General features: G+C 43.7%; 1 long non-coding RNA gene across 2 annotated transcripts; it reads left to right on the plus strand.

Moving 5' to 3' along the window:
- Window positions 1-3857: 3857 nt before the first annotated feature.
- Window positions 3858-10185, plus strand: LOC123092462 (uncharacterized). 2 transcript variants are annotated; one of them, XR_006444613.1, is made up of 4 exons: window positions 3858-7403; window positions 8555-8788; window positions 9717-9826; window positions 9900-10182. It is a non-coding gene; the product is annotated as an uncharacterized lncRNA (long non-coding RNA). The 2 variants fall into 2 exon arrangements; XR_006444612.1 differs by having other exon boundaries at window positions 3858-8788; window positions 9900-10185.
- Window positions 10186-19730: the final 9545 nt, after the last annotated feature.

Raw genomic sequence — 19730 nt, forward strand, 5'->3', positions numbered from 1 at the left:
TCTAGGATCCTTGGCAAGTCTTCAAACTTGTTGTCGATTAATTCCCACTGAGCCCCATCTTTCAGGTGCCTCATATATTTATCCGCAGTTCGCTCATCATGATGCCACCGCAACCTCTTTGCCTCTCTAGGGTTTGCAAACAAACGCCTTAACCTTGGAGTTAAAGGCAAGTACCAAACGACCTTCAATGGGATTCCTGTCTTGATCTCGTCATCCAATTTGTACTAATCCTTCGCTCTCCTGCGATTGTATCATGCATGCTTGCATGTGGGACATGCATGCAAAACTTTGTACTCACCATGGTACGATATACAATCATTCACACAAGCGTGTACCTTCTGTACTTCAAGTTCCAATGGGCAAACAATTTTCTTAGCTTCGTTCGTGCTTCTCGGGAGCACATTATCTTCTGGAATATTTTCTTTGAAAATACCTAACATCTTTGTGAAGCCCTTGTTTTATAGACTTTTTGTTGCTTTAAATCTAAGAAGCGCCAGGGTGGCACTCAACCTAGAATATTTATTTTTGCAACCTGGATACAATCCAGACCACTGTGGAGAAGCTCCAGGAAGAAGTTGAGGACAGGAATGACAGACCTACCACAAACACTTTTCAGTGAGTGCCAAGGGCACAAAGGTCTTCAGCAGTGCCAGTTGTCAGTGACACCAGGACTACACTTTCATCACCTGCAGCAACTGCCATGATTGCACCTCCAGTTTCAACTCCTCCAGCTCCACAGACATCAGCTGAAGCATTTGCAGACGGACTCCTCTCCACGCCATCTACGCACACCGGAGCAACCAGCCAGAAGACCCCTTCAGGAGGTCCCAGAGATCGTGCCTATAGTGTCGCATAGCACTATGCATTTTCAAGATTTTTGGTAACTTGTTGCCAAAGGGGGAGAAAGTGTATAGATCATTAGGCTTTGAGAGAGAGAGTGTGTCTTCCTTTTGTTGCCTCTCTTGCTACTTTAATCATTTGCTTGTTTGATTCATGCTACAATATTTGTGCTTGTTTGTGAGATACTCTTGTGATCATGTGTTTGATCATATTATGCCTTAATGTGTGCTTGCATGATGATATCCATGAATACTTGTGTATGATCAATCATTTCTACCCTTGGTGATGAGTGCATGTTATTGAACTCATATCATTTTGAGCACTCCACCAAGATGTATGTGACATGGAAGACTGCCCCATGATCCTAATCGATTGTGCATTTGCATTCAAATGCAAATTTTAAATAGTGCACAAATTTAGGGGGAGCTCTTCTTATCACATACTTCTCAAAGCGACGATGTATTTCATTCATATTATCATTTGTCGAAGCTTTGATCTATATGCTGTCATCAATTACCAAAAAGGGGGAGATTAAAAGTGCAACTAATCCCCGGGTGGTTTTGGTAATTCATAACAACATATAGCTCATTGAACTAATATCGTTTCAAGTGAAATATTTCATAAAGTTCAATGGTTGGCATGACATGGACTAGAGATGTGGACCCTTCAAAATGCTAAGGACAAAGATTGGCAAAAGCTCAAGACTCTTCATTTTCATTTTAGTGATCCAAGATCACATTGAGTCTATAGGAAAGCCAATACTATTAAAAGGGGATGAGGTCTCGCTTAATGGTCTACTTGCTCAAAGTGCTTAGTGATATTGCTCCAAAACCCTCAACCACTTTCCCACTCCAAATATGTCCAAAACTCAAAGTTAAACTCGGCCCCACCGATCTACTTTATTCGGCGCCACCGAGTTCAGTTGACATAGCCACCGCCAGAAACCCTAGAAAATTCGGTCACACCGATATGGATCTCGGTCTAACTGAGATGGTCCTGCAAACTCTCTGTTTCCCCTTGTAACATTCTGGTCTCACCGAAATGAGCGATCGGTCCCACCGAGTTTGCTTGACAAACTCTCTGTTTGCCTTTGTAATATTTCAGTCTCACCGAAATGAGCGATCGGTCCCACTGAGTTTGCTTGACAAACTCTCTATTTCCCTTCTTAACACTTCGGTGCCTCCCAAATGAGCGAGCGGTCCCACCGAGTTTGCTTGACCAACTCTCTGTTTTCTCTTTGCTGAAATCGGTCTCACCAAGTTCAAGCAATCGGTCTCACCGAGATGAGGTTTTTGCCCTAGCCCTAGCACATTGGTCACACCGAGTTAATCTCGTTGGTCCCACCAAGATTCCTAATGTTCACATTTTGAACTAAATCGGTCTCATCGAGTTCTTCTGTTCGGTCTGACCGAGTTGGGTCAAATGTGTATAACGGTTGGATTTTGTGTGGAGGCTATATATACCCCTCCACCCCTTCTCCATTTGTGAGAGCGACATCCGAACATGCCTACACTTCCTCATTTCTAAGAGAGAACCACCTACTCATGTGTTGAGACCAAGACATACCAATCCTACCACTAGAATCTTGATCTCTAGCCTTCCCCAAGTTGCTTTCCACTCAAATCATCTTTGCACCATAGCCAAATATGTGAGAGAGATTTCAGTGTTGGGGAGACTATCATTTGAAGCACAAGAGCAAGGAGTTCATCATCAACACACCATCTATTACCTTTTGGAGAGTGGTGTCTCCTAGATTGGTTAGGTGTCACCTGGGAGCCTCCCACAAGATGTGGAGTTGAACCAGGGAGTTTGTAAGGGCAAGGAGATCGCCTACTTTGTGAAGATCTGTCCAAGTGAGGCAAGTCCTTCGTGGGCGATGGCCATGGTGGGATAGACAAGGTTGCTTCTTCGTGGACCCTTCGTGGGTGGAGCCCTCCATGGACTCATGCAACCGTTACTCTTCATGGGTTGGATCTCCATCAACATGGATGTACGATAGCACCACCTATCAGAACCACGCCAAAAATCTCTGTGTCTACATTGCGTTTGCCTTCTCCAAACTCTTCTCTTTACCTTCATATGCAATGTTTTACTTTCCGCTGCTACACTCTTAGAATTGCATGTGTAGGTTAATTGCTTGACTTGTACTAGTTGCTAAAATCTGCCAACACTTAAAATTGGGAAAATGCTAGAATTTTATTGGGTCAAGTAGTCTAATCACGCCCCCTCTAGACCTACTTTCAATCCTACAACGTGAAAGTCTAAAAATGTCTATAACGGACAATACTCACAGGGGAAACTAGCTTCACCAGCTTTTTACCGTTTCGCAAGAGCATAAAATGAAAAACAAAATAGCCAGACAAATCTCTGCAACTGCAACATCATTATGTTATAAAAAACTTTGAAACCTTTCGGCCCCTTCCAACGACGTTGTCTCAGAACCCTTGTCAATGGATTCTTTTTCAATGTCGCTAGAATACATCTTTATCTCTCTCATGTCCTGAAACAATAATCATATAAAAATGCACCTTTTGTATACCATAATCAGAATGCCCCCGAAAGGGGAGGGGCATCGCTGAATCTAACATTCTTCTTTGAGCACAAAAGAATGAAGAGGAATTCATTTCATTTCATACATATAAAGAAGAATTAGTTGTATGCACCTCTTCTCATTGCCCGTCATCGTTACGTCGGTGCTTACATGAGATTATATTTCTAAAACATCATTAGAATCCATCACTTTTTATCTCTGATGAACAAAAGTGGAACATATAAAAATACAAAGAATATTTTATATTACATTATACAAAAATGTATATACTATATATACTAAAACAAAAGACAGACTAACACATTTTTTATTTGCAATAAAAAACTGGATACTGCTAATTTCATATAAATATATAAACATGCACTCCCTCCGTAAAGTTATTATAAGAGCGTTTAGAATCCATGTTCCTTTCTCGTCACATATACTCGGAACATAGGTAATAGAAACTTCGCCCGTTTTCAATTTTCCCCCTCGCTGGCTCACTCGCTTCACTCACTCATTCCCCACTCGCTCTCGTCCAAATCCCTAGCTCGCCTCGCTCCACTGCTCGCGTCGTTGCCGCTCGCCTCTCTCTCGCCTGCATCGCCACCGTCATCTCGCCCGCGTCGACGTCGACGCTCGCCTCCATCCCACACGTGTCGCTGCCGCCTCCTTCCTATGACGTCTTCGCCGCTCCTTCTCACCCGCGTCACCTGCACCAGCGAGGTCGTAACAAGATTGTTTTTGTTACCAAAGTGGAGGCGAGGAGCAGCTGGAGAGTTGTGCCGGTGGCTGGGTCTGTAGTGGCTGGACGTCCCCGCCATGAGGATGAGTGGGAGCAGCAAGAGCACATCTGGAGATGGGGAGGATTGGACGCGGCAGTTCTGAATTTGAAGATGGTGCCGTGAGGAGGACCGGGAGGAGCAGTCGCCGACGGCCTCGCTGAATGGGGTATGCTTTCCCCTTCGTCTCCTATGGCATCGTGGACATCCTGCTCGATGACGAACATCTGCTCGAGGACATCCTACTCGATGATGCTCCTCTTCACCTCACCAATGGCAGGGGCCTGAGGCAGGGTGACCTGGCTTCCCCCTTCTCTTTAACTTCATGGTTGACTCCCTTTCCCACATCCTGACCCGGGCTGCGGCTGCTGGCCATACTACCCCTTTCAGCTCCCATCTTGCTCCTAATGACATTTCCCACCTCCGATACGCGGATGATACCATCATTATGGTGGAGCTTAACGATGAAAGTGTGGCCCAGTTGAAATTCCTTCTCCTTTGCTTCAAAGCTCTCTTTGGACTCAAAATTATTTTTGCCAAGAGTGAAGTTATTGTTACGTGGGTGTCGGATGCTGAGGCTCTTAGAGTGGCTCATTTATTAAACTGTTCTCTAGGCTCTTTCCCTTTCAAATACCTTGGCTTACCAATCTCCCCCAACAAGTTGTTGACGAAAGATTTCGCCTCGGCCATTTCGAAAGTGGGCAACCAGGTGCTGCCTTGTAGAGGCCGCTATAACACCCAAGCTAGCAAGGTTGCCTTAATCAATGTCTGCCCCTCCTCTCTCCCCATGTTCTTGATGGGCTTCTACCTCCTTTCGAGAGGGACTCATGCTGGGTTTGACAAGCACAGGGGCGCCTTTTACTGGAATTTGGTGGACAACAAGCATAAATATAGGATGGTGAAATGGAAGCTTATTTGCAGACCCAAAAGCCTTGGGGGGTTGGGCATTATTAACACTGCTGTCATGAACAAATGCCTCATCATTAAGTGGTGGTGGAAAATCTTGTCCCCCACGGAGGCCCCACTGTGGCTTAGCATTCTCAAATCTAAATACTTTCCTGAGTCTAGTCCCATGTTCGTGTCGGCCTCTGCCGGCTCCCAATTCTGGCGTCACCTCGTCAAAGTTTGTCTGTTTTTAAGTCTCTGGTCAAATTTGTTGTTAGGAATGGAAAATCTACGCGCTTTTGGTTAGACTGGTGGTGTCGGGAGGCCACCCTGGAGGTGACATTCCCGGTTTTGTTTTCCTATTGTCCTGACCCGGAGATCTCAATCTCCGAGCTCTCCGTGAATAATTGGGCCTTGGACCTTCATAGGATGCTCTCTCCCGAAGAGTTGGAAGATTGGCATCATATTACTGCTTGCTTCCCTCTGCTCTCGGAGGAGGAGGACTCGGTGGTCTGGCCCCACTCTACCTCTGGCCGTTTTTTGGTCAAATCCTTGTACACCAAACTGATTTCAGGCTCTCCTACTTCCAAGTTCAAGTGCATATGGAGTGCCCGCGTCCCACCTAAGATCAAAATTTTCCTGTGGCAAGCTTATCATGGGAAGCTTCCTGCAGCGGACCAAATCCGGAAAAGGAACGGCCCGAGTTCGAATAGATGTGCCTTGTGTGGGGATCTTGAAAACACGGATCACATTTTCTTCTGGTGCTCCTTGGCTAAATTTGTTTGGTGCTGCATCCGCTCCTGGCTCCAGGTGTCGTGGGACCCCTCTTCTTTCGAGGATCTTAGGGGTTTGGTCAACGGTTTATCTGGGAATTCAAAAAGGATCTCCTAGGTTGGGTTTGCAGCGATTTGTTGGTCACTGTGGACCACTAGAAACAAGTTTACCATAGAGCATATCTTCCCAGCTAATCCTGATGATTGCTTATTCAAAACTGGAATATTCTTGCAGCAGTGGAGATCATTGACTAGGGATACTGATCAGTAGGCCTTCGATGCTATGGCGTCCAATATTAGGGCTATGGTTTCGTACTTGGTGCGCAGTCAACGCGAAGATTCTTAAACCCTGATGTCTCCCTTTAGTCTTATTCTGGCCCGCGTGCCATATCTGACTGGTTAGCCATGTACCTGAACTCCTTTTCTTTGTCTACCTTGTTCCTATGGTTGGTTGGATGTTGGTTGTGCTACTCTGCCTGGTGGCTTTGTTTATAAAGTCGGGCGTACGCCTTTTATCTTAAAAAATGCTCCTCTTCACCAGCATCTCCAATGCATGGTGAGCTTCCCCTGTCTCCACCCTTTACTCATGGTTGCCTCTGTGTTTTGGTTTAGATTTGCAGCACTTCTTGGGTACATATTAGGAGTAGGGTACAGTTTATTTGTATGCGTATGGGCACGGATTAGGAGTAGGACATGTAGTTGTAGTCACAGTTTTAGTAAATTTCAGTAAACACAATGTGAGTGTTTTACTCAAGTAATCTTGCTTGAAGTAAATTTTAGTAACTTCAGTAATCTTGCTTGAAGTACTCTGAAAATATGAAAATATACTCAGAAAATGTATTGCTTGTACGGGTGATCTTGCAGATAGGAGGAGAGTTCTTTTACTCAGAGCAGGTGTTGATCTACAGCAATTCTAGGAGTAGGATTTAGGATAATCATAGTTTCAGTTTGCCAAGCAGGGAATATAGTTTAACTGGAAATCAACCAACTATTGGTTTGAACTGGAAGTCAACCTCTGTACTGATGTTAGATTGATTGACTGAAACTAAAACTAAAATCCATCAAATTCTTAATCTGAGCAATGTTAGATTGATTATTCAATATCTGCAATCCATCAAATTCTTCAAGATCTGCTATGCATTTGTAACTGAACTATGCATTTAGCTGAAACAGTGTCCTCTGTAGTGATGTTGCTAAAACAATTCCTTCATTTACCTAATCACTATGTAGTGATGTTTTTGTAAATTGTATACTCCTTCATACTGAAGGCAATGGTGCTGAAACATCATACTCCATTTAGCTGAAACAATGACTGTCAACAATCTCCATTTACCTGAAACAATGACGGTCAACATACTCCATTTACCAGCGGCTCGATGGTTGTGGGCCAGATCTAATGGCTTGCAAAAGGGATTGTTCAAATTAGTAAAAAGTAATATTGAAGCCAAATTACTCAAAACCAATATTGGACTTCCATATACCTGGACCTTCTTTGGGGAGTCTATTAACATTGGTGATATCACCAAGAGGGTATTTGAGGCCATTTTTCACATCCATTTGTCGCTGTCGGTGTTCCTGTTGTTTCTTCTTCTGGTAAGATTCTGGTCTCTATCTATTCAACTTATGATTTGTTCTTGGTACTGTTCCTCTTCTTTTTCTGTTGTTTTTGTAAGCTGCTCTTCCATGCATTTATGACATCCCTTTCTTCCGTTGATAAGGTCCCTTTATGTTGGCCATCACGGCCCCTCGTAGTTGGACCTGTTATTGCAGGTCTATACATATTAGCATCCGAACCAGGACAATCAAGTTCAATGATCTCACCGTTGATTGGACCTAGAACAGTAATAGTATTTACCGCTACAACCATGAACCATCAGGGCTGCAATAAAATCACAATTTGGACCGTGAGATGGATTACATTTGTCGCTACAATATTTTTAGAAATTCAAAGGAGGTGTGAGTTCGGAAGTTATACCTAGACTTCCTCTGGGGAGTTCTATGGTTGATGAAGTGGGGATTGTTGCTTCAGGTATAATCAGGCCGCTCGATGGTTGTCGGTAGATGCAATGGCTTGCAAAAGAGATTTTTCAAATCAGTAATCACCAATATTGAAAGGCATTTAAATATTGCTAATGAGCTATACCTAGACTCCCATTGGGGAGTTCCATGGTCGAGGGAGATGGGATTGTTGCTTCTTGAATAAACAAGCCGCTCGATGGTTGTGGGTCCGGTCCCATGGCTTGCGAAAGGGAATGATCAAATTAGTAAAAAAACAATATTGAAGCCAAATTACCAAAAAACAATTATTTATCAAATTCCATATACCCGTACCCTCTTTGGGGAGTCTATCAACATTGGTGATATCACCAAGAGGGTGTTGGAGCCCATTTGTCACATCCATTTGTCGTTGTCGGTGTCGCTTAGCAAGTGTCACCGTTTCCCAACGAGAACTGAACCGGGCCAAGTCGTTTGAGGACATCACTGTCATGGACACTTGTCATTGGAAAAACAGATCAACAACTATCATCTACTATATTTAACCTACTTTAATCTATAGTGAATAGAAGTAAAGCGTGTCCTGAATTCGATGAGGTCATGTAACATCTGAACAAAGGTATAGAAGGAAGAGGGATGGCGATGATGATGTCAAGGATGTAATATCTTGGCATGTTTGTTACAATAATGCTTCTCTAGTTTTTCTGTCCAATAACCAGCATTGCCATCTAATGCATTGCTTGCTACAGGTTCCGTAAAATGGCAGTGGTTAGAGTTCTTCAAATTATGTATATAGTGGGTGTTTTATGGGAAACATAATTTGAGAACTACTGTCTACTCGAGCCACCCCAGCCTAATGGTGCCTGCCACGCCTCATACATCCGCCATTTATACAAGATTCCACAGTTGACCCCAAGCCCGCGGGATGAGTAGCCAAGGCACCAAGCTAGCATTGTCCAGCCTCTTGTCCTACCTAAAGGAAGGTAACTTTCCTTCTTGTATTCTTTATATCTGCCCGATTTTGGTGAGGAAATAGAACAATTGGAAATGGGTTGAGTCGTCCAATGGATTAACTACTTTGATTCAAGTTTTCATCTTCCTCGTTTGGTCTGGATTAAGAAAAGCAAAAAATAGGAGGCAGTAGAAAAAATCAGCCAGAAAAGCACAAAGTCTCACAAAGTCTGTTAGATAAATAATGTTCTATCTGTGTTGTCTATATAGATGGAGACAGTAGATAAAATCAGGCAGAAAAGCAAAGATAAAAATGGGATGACCATGTAGCCAATGGTTCAATGAGATTTGTGTGCAACGAGTGATTGCAAATACAAGCTATTCATATTTAAAAAAAACTCTTGATAATTCAAAAAGAGGAACACTTTGGGGCTAATCTGAAACCGCACATGAATATTCGTGCTGCATATTTACTTTGGTAGTGATGCTTGTATAATTAGAAATCATGTATACAACAAATTATCCTCTTTGAGCCATGTCCTTGTTTTATGAATTTGGTACAATGCGAGAAAAATTATAGGCCTGAGAAATATGCAGCCATAGTTAGGATACCTCTTGAGACTTGAGAAACGGTAGAATTCATTCAGACTATTATGCGAGCATAGCATTAAACTGCTAGTTTCCAGCGGAATGATAGGTACTATATTTTCTCGTGTTGTAGTTGCTGCTATATATGAATTCCCCCATGGCTGTTGTATTTTGCTATAAACTTTTGTTGTACTTGTACTTGTATATGGTCCAGTACAACAATTTTACAAGTGCATCATTTTATCTATGTGGTCCGGTACAACAATTCAAGCTTCTATTTATGAAAAAAGGGTTGAATGTATACCTATATGTCAAGCCTTGCTACGTACTGGTTGTATACTTATAGCATTTTATGCATTATTTTTTTAACAGTTGGATGCCTCTAGCGTGAGGCCATGTACAAACTGGAAGAACGGTTGGGGCCATGCACGAATCGGACCAACAGTTGGGGCTATGTCATACCTCCAATCGGAGGAGCTAAAGTATGTCCTGAATGTCTCTTCCTGCATTAGTTTTTCCAGTTTGCAGATTGTCTGCGGACTAAACTGTGTATAGGTTAATGACCTGTGGCTCGCAGCCGCAACGTCACCTATGGCTTGCAGTCGGATGGCAAACCTTGAAGAAACATGCCTCGTTCACCTGCTCCGATGGAAATCTTGGAAGCGTGGAGAGGCCTCGCCGCCCCGCTCAGTAGAAACAATTTGAAAATTATTTGTTGTTGTATATGGAAGATGTGAGATGGAAATAGTATGATTGATCGGTTTATGTTTGGGCATCGGAGGTGTGACATGGAAAGACAAAAGTATTCATTGCTATACGATTGTTGTTGTTTATGGAAGCTTTTTTGGGCACGGTAGGTGTGAGATGGAAAGGATCCCATCGTAATAGAATTTCTGGGCATGACTTCATTTGGTGTCTTATATGGAAGGGTGGTGGGATTGCTGGTGCCGGGTTCGATATGATTTGATTGGTGTCTTATATGGAAGGGTCGGTTTATCTTGGCATGGGACATATGGTCTGGTGATAAATGAAAACCGGTGGTGGTTTTTGGAGGGAGGGGGAAAATCGGTGGGAGGGAGATCGCGTGGGGTAGGGCCATATTGATGGATGGAAGGGTGGGCAATTAATGAAACGAGCGAACGAACGATGTACGTACTAAGGCATTAGGAGTAGAGATATTTATTATTAAAAATTTAATACCCATATAAAGTTAGGTACATAAGGAAAAAAACTAATGGGTTTTTTTCACCTATGAGTGGCAGAGTGAGCAATTTATTTCAACATCTCTACTTCTAATGGACGAATTGGTTGAATAGTCCCCCCACTTTCAACCGGTTTATTTTCAACCGGTTTATTTTCAACCGATTTTTCTTCGTCCCACCTTCCACCAGCCCCTCCCACCGGTTTTTCTCTTTTCTCGTCTGACCGGCAATACCCAACGTATTTATGGTAATCAATCATAATTAATCCACGTATAGTAATAAATCAATCCAGGTATGGTAAGGTCATAACTCAGGAAATTTTGAATATGGCAATTATATGGTAATAAATTTAAATTATCCCAAAGGCTATCAATCCAGATATGGTAAGGCCATAACTCGGGAAATATCGAATATGATAATAAATTTAAATTACCACCAGGTATGGTAAGGCTATCCACGTATAGTAATAAATCATATAGTAATAAATCATAATTAATCCACGTATAGTAATAAATCAATCCAAGTATGGTAAGGTCATAACTCAGGAAATTTTGAATATGATAATAAATTTAAATTACCCCAAAGGCTATCAATCCAGGTATGGTAAGGCCATAAATCGGAAAATATTGAATATGGTAATAAATTTAAATTATCCCAAAGGCTATCAATCCAGGTATGGTAAGGCCATAACTCGGGAAATATCGAATATGGTAATAAATTTAAATTACCACTAGGTATGGTAAGGCTATCCACGTATAGTAATAAATCATATAGTAATAAATCAATCCAGGTATGGTAAGGTCATAACTCAGGAAATTTTGAATATGGTAATTATATGATAATAAATTTAAATTACCCCAAAGGCTATTAATCCAGGTATGGTAAGGCCATAACTCGGGAAATATCGAATATGGTAATAAATTTAAATTACCACCAGGTATGGTAAGGCTATCGATCCAGGTATGGCACGCCCTCACCTGATCACCTATCACAATCTCCAGCCCCACGCACGCACCAAAGAACCCACCCGGCACCAAACGCAGCTCCTCTCGACCCCCTCGAGTAAACGCCACCACCGTCGTGCGATCTTCCTGACACAGACGCCGTCGCCGCCTCCTTCCCACCTATGGCATCCCCCACGTCCATGGTGACGGCGCTCGCGTCCTACACTGACCCTCCGCCTCATATAGGTTGGTCGTTGATGGAGTGGGATGTGCCGCTGCGGTTTGGGGAGGCGCAATCACGATCTGGTTGGGATCTCAGTGTGGACTCGTTCTCTACGATGAAGGATGGCGCTGCCTCCCTGGCAAATGGGATCGGAGGAAGGGGCTCTACGTCGTGAATGTCGGCGAGGCAGCGGCCGAAGGCGAGCCCGACGGTGAGCACGGGTGTTCGTCCCATGAAATAGGCGGCCACGGAGGGCGGATCTGAGGCCACCACAATCGCCGGTGGCCCTTCCTCCCATCGCTCATCGCCTCCATTCTCTCTCTCCTCTAAATCTTTGTCGCCCCTGCCTGATTCTGGCCGACGCCATCCGGCTCTCGCATCGACCACCACCAGCACGGCTGCGGATGAGGCGCAACCGCAGACGCCGCCGCCGCCATCCTCATCCACCTCCTCCACCATCCTTCCCAGCCGTCGTCGGGGGCACCCGCCATCTGCGCTCTAGCCCACCCGCTCCCTCCTATCCCCTCCCCCTGCCTGCCAGCCCCGTGATCCATCGCACAGATGGCAGGTACTACAGCGACCTCCTCCCCAGCGGATCCGGCCTCCTCCGATGGAGATCCATCCTGGGCACCGCCTTATTCTCATGTGTGCACGTCTATATCAACGTCTCATTCCACCTCACCTCACCTGAGCCTTTACCTTCCCACCTCTGCTTCAGATCCACATCACTTTGCAAGGTATGTGCTTGATTGTTCCGAACTGGATCGATGGATTATGCAAGGTACTTTGGGTGTCGTCATTGACGGCAATTGTCACGCCATGCTACCATCGGAGGGGTCCCTCATCGATGATTAGGGTCTTCCGAACTGCACAAGCTCCATTGAGAAGGATGTTTTTAATTCTGGTTTTGCCTACATGCTTTCTTTGCCTGTATCTACTTAGCTAATGTCTTCTTATAGATAGTAGCTGCTGAAGTGGTGATCAAAGTTGTTCACTATAAGGAAACAACCATGATAACAAAAGTGTATATTCCCTGACCTTTGACCTGAAGTACTTTTTCATTAGAAACTTGCAACAGCCAGGCATTGAAATTAGCAACAGCTTCGTATGTACTGAACTAATTTGCAGCAACACGTACTGAACTAAGTTAGGTTATGCTCATCATTCCAACATGCTTAGTGATAACCACCTAGCAAGCTGATCAAACATGAAAAAATTGAAGTGCTACTGCTAATCGTACTATTCTGAATGTGAAAATCTATTTAATTGGCTCTTCTCTAATTGTACACTTGCATAAATCTCAGATCTTGCAAATTACAGTATAACCATAAAAGTCATGCTTTGACTCCTATAGGGCCTTTTGCACTTTAATATGACTAATAATTTGCCTTAATATCACAGATTGTATTACTACCTTTCTAAGTGAATGACATTCAAGAAGGTCATTAAATAAAACCAAGAAATCCTTATGGTATTGGAGTGTAGGAAAGTTGAGACTATAAAACCAAAAGGTTATATTTACGTTTATTAGAGAAGGTTCTTTACTTTTTATAGGAAAACACAAAATGTTGCGATGTAGAGTCTAGGTGGTGGGCCTCCTTGATCCACTTGGTGGATGAGGGCGACTCCGGTCCTGGCACCCATAGTGCCAGTGATCCAAAAATCATAGGGCCTGGATATAGCTCTAGCAGACGTATGCGGTTTGCGCATCGAGCTTGGTCGTCTCGAGCATGGAGATAGGCGAGTTGTAGACCAAGAGCTGGTACAGAGATAGGCGAGTTGTAGACAAGAGCTGGTGGGCAGCAAGAAACGCATGCACACCAAAGAACAAATCTGAGTCACATGCCTACTTCTATTGGTTTCTACAAAGAGCGGCTAGCTTAGATCTTAGACCAGTCGGTCACTGTCGAGGTCGCCAAGGTGATCTTACAGCACCGCCGTGGGGATTTCTCATGATTTTATGTAGGCAAGCCGCAAGCGGTGGTGGTGATTGGCTGGGTGGTGTCGCTGCCTTGGGAAGAGACGAAGTGATGGTAAAAGTAAGCAGGATTCGATGATTCTTCCGTGGGGATAGCCAAAGTCAAGATGTCGACTACAGACTCGTCGCAGACTTGCAGTGAACCTGGATGCGGCAAGCCTGATTTGTGGATCGATGGCGGGTCTTGACTTTGTTAGGCCGGGATTGGATGGTTGCGGAGGGTGGTGTGCTTGATTGGGTTCCCATGGAAGAATGTGGCCTCCTCGTGGATCTGGTCATGCCCATCCTAGAGAACATTGTGTCCCTAGCTCCCTCGAGGAGCAAGGACAGTGCAAGCGGCAGCAGGGGGTAGGGGTAGATGTGGGGAGGGATGTCGGCGGCTGCTCGAGGTCATCATGATGAAACCCTTGACGTCCCATCTTTATCAATGGAAGTGGAAGAGCACGAAGTCGAGATTGGATAGGAGTTTGAGTTCTTTTTGGCACCGATCGGTTCCCACTTTAGAGATGTATTTTTTTGCATGCGAGCAAACAGTGGGTTGATTCTAAAAGGGATAGGCACTTTTCAACAGAAGTGCATGACGGACCAAAAATATGACCTCATTTTATTTGTTTGATAGATATCGTATTATTCGTTGTTGTTCGTTCGGTGAAATTTCCTAATATTTGATTGTTGTGTTTCTAATTAGAGCACCCCATAATCACCCAATATGAAGGGATGATAAATGAAAGATATTGATTATAAATTTTAAAGAGCCCGTGGCAACGCACGGGCGTTATACTAGTTAGAGGCAGTTTAGGATATGATTGGTGGACGGACCAAAAAGCAGAGAAACGTGCCTCCCTTCATTATTAGGTATAGATTTAAACGGTGCAAGAGGGAAAATTATATTTCATCTTGTATATGTGACTTATATTTATTTTGAACGACATACTTCAAAAAATATTAGCTCTATAGTTGTGAGCCCATTGATCCTTTATATTATTTTCATTGTTCTATCAATTGTAATCTTATTGTTACTTTCTTTGGGATAGAAAAAAATAGCAATAGAATTAAGCACACCAGCCTTTGTTAGTACGTTTTGTATGTAGCAAGTTATCTCAAAAGTTGAAAAACCAATCTTTAGGAACCTATGCGCACTACAAGAAGCTCACGACCAAAACTGTGATGGGCGTTGAAGCTGCTCTGGAGCAAGATGTTGCCTAGGAGGGTGGCCGCTCAAAAGCCCGCGGACATGGACGCTGACCAGGCACTTCTCAAAAAATGCAATCCACATTCGAACACCTCAATTATCATATCTCAAATCTATATAAACTCATGCAATTATGTCGACGCGCACGCATCGTCCGGCTACTCCATCATACTACACTAAACATGTCATCGGACTACCAAAATTTGGCATGTTTGGCTATGGTGGAGTTCATCCACAGCTGCCCTTGCCCTTCCGGGCGCTCTTGTCGTCCTTCTCACGGAAGTACCGGCCGAAGACGCAGTACGGATCGAGCCGGATCTACTCATTGTCGGACTGTCCTCACCGTTGTTGTCCTCCTCCTCCTTCGGTGGCAGTCCGACCATGGCATGGATCGCCCGATTCTGCTCTCGAGCGAGGGCGCGCGTTCCTCCGCTGCCGTTTCTTCATAGTGCGGGTGCGGATGGCTTCCTCCTCTATGGCCACCCACGCCGCCGCATCAGCCACCTCCACCGCCGCCATTTCCGCAGCGATACGGGCCTCGGTGGCCCTTATCCTCTCCTTCCCATGGCAGACCGCCCGTTCCCGGTGGGACTCATACTCTGCCCGGCTGGTGATGGGGAAGGAGAGGTGTTCCGGGAAGGACCGCGAGGATCCAGCACCAGAGGACCGAGCGCCCCGTGACCCGACGCTAATGCATCACGGCGGACGGATCAGTCCGTCGGCCGGGCGCTGTCCTCCCGGGAGCGGCGGAGTGCAAATGCGGACTGCCATTGCCTCCTCCAACCCACACGGGACGACACCCCAGTCGACGGATCCGGACTGGTCGGAGTCCGATCCACTGCCTGCCATGGCGGAGAAGGCCGCAAACCGCCGGAGGTGAGCTCGGGCGGCGGAGGGGAGTGAAGGGAGTGGAGTGTAGTGGCTAGGGTTTGCTCCGGCGAAAGGATAGGTACGAATATAAGTGGGTCGGTGGGCCAGCATGGGCCGGGTCCAACATGGCGGGCGTGCCCGGGCACGCCCGGACGCCCCATATCCACCCCATATTTGGGCTGGATATGGGGGTGCCGGCCAGCCCAGGCGTCTGAGGCGTCCGTTTGGATTGAAAAAACGTGATCAGTTAGTGACCGGGCAGCCGGCCCGAGTGTATGAGACGGGTTTGAGAGATCTGGTTGTAGATGCTCTTATCTTTCTGTTTAGCCCGTCTAGGTGCCCATGCAGAAAAAATAGTCTAACCACATGGTTTGCAATAGCCTAGACATAACGTGCTCTTTTTTTCGGAACCTTTGTTCCCTGAACTGATCGGTTTCATTAATAAAAAGAAGGAACGGGGATGGGGGGTGTGGCTCTTCTGATGCTCTAAAAACATTCATGAATTCAGCCGCAAAAAAATGAATAAACAACAGTTGTGAAACAAAAACAACGCGAGTTTAAAAAAATCTGATCCAAGTTGATGAAATTTAGAAACTTTCAAGAATTTAAAACTGTTCTTGAATTGAAAACCTTCAAGAATAAAAAATGTTCGTGTGAATTTCAAAAACGTTCATTAATTCAAAAAAATCATGAATTCAGAATGTGCACGTGAATAAAAAAATATCCATAGACTGTTTTTGAAAATCCGGAACATTATTTTGAATCTCAATCATTTTTTCTAAATCTGAACAATTTTAAAATTCCATACTTTTTTGAAATATTGAACATTTTTTTATATTTCAAACATTTCTTGAAAAACATGAATAATTTTTTAAATTATGAACAATTTTGGAAAGAATTAGATAAAGGTAGAAGAGAAAAATAGAAAGAAAAAAACAGACAGGAAACAACAATTTCGGTCAAAGAAAACTTGCTAAAAATAACCAAAAAAAAAGCATAATACTAGTACAAAAACGGAATGCAAGGTTCCTAGAAAACCAATTCGAAATGTTCACAAAAAACAAAACCGTTGAGAACCCATAAAAGCAAGCAGAGAAACTGATGAAAAGACCAAGGGGGAAAACAGGAAAAAATAACCAAAAACGGTGAAAAAACCCAAAGCGAAGGTTTCAAAAACCAGCTCGATAATGTTCTAGAAAAACGTTCAGACACTTGCGATGTGATCCTACTAGGCTGTCCCACGTTCTTGTGCTAGTTTGCCACAGGAGTGATACGTATCGTTACGAGCAATACATGTAATTTGCGAAGCTCCTCCAGATTTCGGGTAGCTTTGACCTGTTTTTTTTGTATAAGCCATTTTTTTAGAAACACTTGTAACTTTATTCATACTCATAACAATTACAAATACATTAATTTGGACCTAACATCCAATAAAATACAAAGCAACTCCTATAACTAAGAATTACAGTAAAATCTCTTGAAAACACCTTCTTCACGGCGTCAATCTCTGCTCTAAAAATACCCCAAGGACTTCGGTAAAAAGGCTGCAATTGGACTGAAGCAACGATGTTGTCACTTCTTCACCCGCATGAACATTAGCAATATTGGTTTTTGAAAGTGCCTTGAGTCGCCCATCCAAAAAGATGGAAAGCCTTGATCGATGAATATACTTGGGCCAGGATGATCCCCTAGAAGTGCAGGCCGTTGAATCACTATATCTTCACCAATGTGCCGATGCAAGATTTCACCTTCATAAAGAATCATACCAACGAAAAAGGCTTGACACAACAACATAAACCCATCAGATCTGAATAATCGGATCTCATGGCACCGACAAAGAATGAGAGAAAATTTATTCTCATAAAATTATAATGATCACTAGACGATGGCGAAGGACATAGAGGTCTTGAAGATCCAAGGTCCCCCCACCTTTCAGCGTCAAGATGGAAGCCAAAGGCGAGGGGACCTAAATTTCTCAGATGACAGCGGCGGCGGCACAAGAAACCCTAGCAATTGTACCCGTCGTTTTTAAATCCTTTCTGGTCCGTCTTTTACTATTTCCTTTTTTATTAAGAACATGAACTTTTCTAACATTCATGGAACTCTTCTATATTGCGTGGGATTTTTCTTAAATTCATGAATTATTATTAAATTCACAAACTTTTTTCAAATCTGTTTACATTTTCCAAGTTTGTGAAAAAAATCGAATTCACGAGCTTTTTTTAAATCCATATTTTTTTAAACCGTGTTTTTGTAAATTAGCAAACATTTTGAAACTCGCATTTTTTCAAATTCATGAATTGTTTTAAATTGCGTGAAATTTTTCAAGTTCATGAACTTATTTGCACTCATGAACTCTTTGAAAAATCACAAACTTAATTTAAAATTTGTGAACTTTTGAAAATCAATGATTTTTCCAATTCGTGATCTTTTGTCAAACTAAAACTTTTCAAATTACGGATCATTTTTAATATCAGTGAACCTTTTTCTCAATATTGTGAACCTTTTTAATTTATAGAAACTTTTCAAAAATTCTTGATCATTTTTTAATGTACACTTTATTATTATCTTAAAATACTGAAAGTCCTCTTTTTTCCTTAACGACTAATTGTTTTTGTGATAACCGAGGCACAAAGAACCAGGCGACCAGGCGACCAATGACCAACAACTCAGCGAAGGCAAGCGTTGTTGGGCTGCGACTGTTTGGCATTAGTGCAACTGCTAGTACACCAAGCCACGACCTAAGCACCGATTGGGCCCAACTCCTATTTAGCGCTCTCAGCCCGGGTTATCGCCGGAACTGTATCTCGCTTAGTTTTTTTCCGACAAACTCACAAAGCTTTTATTCAACCATCACCAGGTTTACATGGACGAAAACAAGATCTCCGATCTGTCCTAACCAAGCATGGCGGCCAGTACCCAGCTTTAAAGCATGCTTTGCAAGTTTGTGAGTCTCGACATTAGAGATTCTAAATTCACGGCTAATCAAATAGGAAGAAAAAAAAGCCTAGACCTTTCTATTATTTCATGTACAATTGCACCATATGATGCCGACGTGCCCGCCTTGATAGCCTCTACAGTCACTTTGCAATCACAAGCAACAACGATTTTTGCATGTAAAGATCATCCAAGAGAGCCAGTGCTTCATGAGTTGCCAAAGTCTCCAAAACCTCTAGGTCATCGATGTTTCTGAAAACCACCTTCGATGCCCCCTGATAGATCCCTGCACTGTTACGACATATTGCTGCGACCGCCCAGAAACCTCCATGTCGTGCTACCGCAGCATCAACGTTCACCTTTGCATGCTGGTCTCGAGATGGAATCCATGCCGTCAATCTGCTAGCTGGTGGAGCACGTATACTAGTTCCTAGCTTCTTCAAGAGTTGGAAATCTGATATATAGCTAGATATGAACCCATGCATGGAGTGTGGTGTTTGGAAAATGCCTTCATGTATCGTCTTGCGTCGGGCAGACCAAATGGCCCACAAGGTGATGGCCACGACAATAAGATCATCCTCGGGCAGAGATTCAATCATGGAGTGTAGCCAAAGTTTGGCATTGTCGTCTCTGTTCGAGGACATATGTTGAACAAGCTCTTCCTTGGACAATGCCCATGTACATCTAGACATAGCATAGTCAAGTAGCGAGTGACGCCAGCTCTCCTGTGCTCCAAAGATCGCACAAACATCAGATGTAGCCATATTCTGATGCTGGAGCACATCACCCATTGGCAATGAATGTTGTGCAAGCCGCCATGTGAATACCTTGAGTTTCGAGGGCACCTATATCTTCCATAGCGCTGACATGGCTTTCATCTCCCCTTCTAAGTTTGATAAACTCTTAGCCTCTAACCATGCCTCTCTGCCATCTTTATTCGCAAGAGCATTTTATATGTAGTCCTAACCAAGAAACGACCCTGCGGATCCTTGGCCTATGCCCAAAAATCCTCTACTTGCCTGGTGCATAGGGGAATCCTT

The sequence above is a fragment of the Triticum aestivum genome, chromosome 4B (genome assembly GCF_018294505.1).
Source record: "Triticum aestivum cultivar Chinese Spring chromosome 4B, IWGSC CS RefSeq v2.1, whole genome shotgun sequence".
NCBI classification, from domain to species: Eukaryota; Viridiplantae; Streptophyta; class Magnoliopsida; order Poales; family Poaceae; genus Triticum; species Triticum aestivum.